This window comes from Melanotaenia boesemani, chromosome 2, assembly GCF_017639745.1.
Source record: "Melanotaenia boesemani isolate fMelBoe1 chromosome 2, fMelBoe1.pri, whole genome shotgun sequence".
NCBI classification, from domain to species: domain Eukaryota; kingdom Metazoa; phylum Chordata; class Actinopteri; order Atheriniformes; family Melanotaeniidae; genus Melanotaenia; species Melanotaenia boesemani.
In genome coordinates this window covers 6,983,929-6,988,092 of record NC_055683.1, presented here as the reverse complement: position 1 = coordinate 6,988,092, position 4,164 = coordinate 6,983,929, and the positions used below count along the sequence as shown (strand labels likewise).

Below are 4,164 nucleotides of genomic sequence, written 5' to 3'. Positions count from 1 at the left end.
CTGCTGACTCATGTTATTGACGGTAGACCTGCTGAGTCATGTCCTCATGAAGGATGGAAAACAAGCAGATGTGTCGCTGCTTTATTGGAGCTGCGTGTTGTGCATTAATAAGTTTGTTGTTGTTGTGTTTTTTAAGGACTGTTTACTTGAAACTTTTCTACATTGTACTTGATGTTTTCCAGCCTAGAGTTTCTGACGGCATGTGGCAACAGACTGATTTCAGCCAAACTACAGCTGGACAGCAGCTGGATGCAGATCTGATACACAAAGTCTAGAAATGGAAAGTTGTGTCCATCAGACCAACACAGCGGATTCTGGGATGTTCTGCTCTCTTGGTGAAACAAGCTAAACGTTGTCAGTCAGCACTAATCTTTGTAACGTCAGCTCTTCATGAACTTTCTTTAAACTTTGTGTCTATGAACAAACTGAAGACGTGTTAAATTTCTAGCGAGGAGTAAATGTGGGGCTTTGCTCTGGAATTTGACTGAGATCTAATAATGAGGGAATCTGGTGCTCTACAGAGATGCCGATCACCAAAGTCTGGACAACACAGCTTTTAAAGAAACCAACTGCTGACTTTTCACATACTTTTCAGTTTAACGTGTAAATGTCGTCTTTTTGTGCATTTTTACTGAATTTTATTTGAGTTTTTTTTCTTTTTAAAGCAATAAAAACCTCTTCAATCTGTCTGTCTCTGTCTTAGATTCAGAGATGGACTGAAAACACTCGGTGTGCTGGACTAAATCCAAGCTCAGCTCTTCTGTGCTGGTCTCCTGCAGCCTCTCAGCTGATGTGGCCGACAGTCTTTTCATTATCCGCCATCTCCAGCTGGCAGCAACAGAAGCTGCTGAGGAAGTTCTTCCTTTCTGGAGACACACGCAGAAGTAAATCCATGGAATTTGACCATTTCTTCTTCTAACTGAAATATTTAGCTGCATCTGGTCGTTGTGTGTCAGTTTAGAATAGTAAGAGATGTTCTGCTTTCTGTTTATTGTCCAGTTTCTTTCTTCCTTTTCCACCAGATGAGGAAGGAACAGAAACTGGGAACGATCCTCGCCTTTTCCACAGGAGCCAACACTCCTTCACCGACTGGGTTCTCTCCTCCACAAAGAGGAGGATTCAGGAAGCTGCAAAGCTGCCGCTGCAAACAGCTGCACTAACTGCTTGAAGCTACGCTGCAGACCTCATACGGAGACCTTCAGGAAAACAGGGGCTCTGCGGTGGGCGGGACCCTTGGTTTTAGCCCAGCGTAATATGTGTACAGGTCTGGATCAAAGTATTCTGTGTTAAGGTCAAGTTCATGTTCAGTTAATGACAGAAAGCAACGTGAAACTTTTCTTCTTTTCTCTTGTTTTTATGTGATTTTGTGCAATAAATACAAACCTGCTGCATATTTGTCAAACTGAAGTTAATAGATGTGAAGAACGGTTCACATTTTCAGTTGTTTTCTGCAAGTAATGTTGAAATCGAACTTCACTGCAGCTTTTTAGTCAGACACAATTTATCTACAGCTCACTATTTTCCTCTTGATTTTATCGCCTGCTTTCAACTAGAGTGCCTCTAGAGAGAGAGTGGCGCCACCGGAAGCTCAAAACGCTTGCCGATCACGTGGTCCATGTAGCCTCCCAAAGGTCCAGGAAGTGCTTGGCGGCCAATACAAAATAATAAGAAAACTACGATAATCTGTAAATAATGAGCAATGAAGGCTTTGCTTTGCAATATTTTTATAGTTGTGTTCATTGATATGAATCATGTTAAGTTTACTAAACCTGTATGACATCAACAGCAATGTAATATTTTCTGTTTTTTTAACTTTATCTTTCAGACTTGACTGTGTCATACCAACAGGTGAAGACAATGATTTACCAAGTGACTACACAATAAATCTAGGCTCACAGCATAATGATAACTGTTCTTACGGGAAATCTATACCCAATAAATAAAATTTAGATCCCAATTCATTTCAAATAAATGGGTTATCTATTCTTACTTATTAGTATCTACTTGTGTGAATTGCTTTTAAGTCTTAAGACTTATTTTGACTGAGGCAGACTGATAACTACACAAGTCTGGACTCACAATATAATGTGTTCTAACAGAAAATCCATGGCAAATAAATAAAATTTTGATTTCAATTCATGGAAAATACATGGCTTTCTATCACTATTTGTTAACTATCCCAAGACTAACTCCCTACATATACATAATAAATCAGACAAACACCCTTTGTTTTCCAAATGCATTTAATACCTAAAAGAATTCCTTTACAATAGCATAAAACTCGACTAGATCAGCATGTCTAGCCATTTCTTTTCTCTGCTATCCTTGAATACAGTCTTCACCATGGTATGCTGTGCTGCATGGGGATGCTCCAATCGCTCAGAGAAAGGCGTGCGTATGTATGGCTTCCCCAAAGACAGGGACAGAAGGAAAATATGGATGGCCAAAGTCAGCAGGATACATTTGACCACCATCAGGGACTGTGAAAACAAAAAAATATGTGAGGTAATCATATTAAAACAATGCATTTACACATTTTCAAAGACCATATCATTGGGAAGTTTATTTTTAAATTAAACACATCACAGGGAGATTTATATGGTTGAGGTTGCAGAATGTAGAAAAAAAGACAGGAAACAACACTTAAAAGTGGCCAAACCAGGAAGGTGAAGAAGAACAGTATCCCAGTTAACGTCAGGCAACCCCAGAACTACTGAAAGTTCTTCAGGACAATGCTGCACGAGGGAAGAGTGATATACTTCCCTTAAGCATCTCTCTGCTTCTCTGCTCTCATCCTGCACACTGGGAGAGTGCTGAGTGCTGTCTAGTGCAGCAAATGCACTTAAGAACAATCAGCCACTTATTTTGTATTTGTATATTTTGTTAAGTTCTTAAGGTTAACATGTTTGTTACATTTAACAGGTTAGGTTTTATAGTTGCAAAGATTGTAAACATATATACTAAGAGTATTGTGCTATCTAATACTGTGTATTCATTTTCATATCTTTGTCCATAATTCCACAGCCTTATAAATATATTAAAATTAAATAAAAATGTAACTACAATCGCTCTCCCTACACACTAACCTCGCTATAAACGGCGTTGGATCAATTTATATTGACGAACAGAATTTACATTCATCAGCCTGTGGCATCTGCTGCTATCAGTGTGCTAGCATAAACTTTTATCGGTTTATAATCTCTAAATATATTAATCTAGACGGTGACAATCCATCCATTCTCTCTTCCGCTTATCGGGTCGCGGGGGCAGCTGCCTAAGCAGGGAAACCCAGACTTCCCTCTCCCCGGCCACATTCACCAGCTCATCCGAAGGGATCCCGAGGCGTTCCCAGGCCAGCCGAGAGATGTAGTCTGTCCAGCGTGTCCTGGGTCTGCCCCGGGGCCTCCTTCCGGTGGGACGTGCCCGGAACACCTCACCAGGGAGGCGTCCAGGAGGCATCCTAACCAGATGCCCGAGCCACCTCATCTGGCTCCTCTCGATGTGGAGGAGAAGCGGCTCTACTCTGAGCCCCTCCCGGATCACCGAGCTTCTCACCCTATCTCTAAGGGAGAGCCCAGCCACCCTGCGGAGGAAACTCATTTCGGCCGCTTGTATTCGAGATCTCGTTCTTTCGGTCATTACCCACAGCTCATGACCATAGGTGAGGGTAGGAACGTAGATCGACCGGTAAATCGAGAGCTTTGCCTTTCGGCTCAGCTCTCTCTTCACCACGACAGACCGATGCAGAGCCCGCATCACTGCGGACGCCGCACCGATCCGCCTGTCGATCTCCCGCTCCATCCTTCCCTCACTCGTGAACAAGACCCCGAGATATGTAAACTCCTCCACTTGGGGCAGGACCCCATCGCAGACCCGGAGAGAGCACTCCACCCTTTTCCGGCTGAGGACCATGGTCTCGGATTTGGAGGTGCTGATTCTCATCCCAGCCGCTTCACACTCGGCTGCGAATCGCTCCAGTGCGAGCTGAAGATCACGTCCCGATGAAGCCAACAGAACCACGTCATCTGGAAAGAGCAGAGACCCAATCCTGAGGCCACCGAACCGGATCCCCTCGACACCTCGGCTGCGCCTAGAAATTCTATCCATAAAAGTTATGAACAGAATCGGTGACAAAGGACAGCCTTGGCGGAGTCCAACCCGCAC

At 43.3% G+C, this 4,164-nt stretch overlaps 1 long non-coding RNA gene across 1 annotated transcript; it reads left to right on the top strand.

Moving 5' to 3' along the window:
- The first annotated feature begins 240 nt into the window (after positions 1-240).
- On the top strand, positions 241-1,269 carry LOC121655432. Its single transcript, XR_006013196.1, has 3 exons — positions 241-354; positions 704-884; positions 1,023-1,269. It is a non-coding gene; the product is annotated as an uncharacterized LOC121655432 (long non-coding RNA).
- Positions 1,270-4,164: the final 2,895 nt, after the last annotated feature.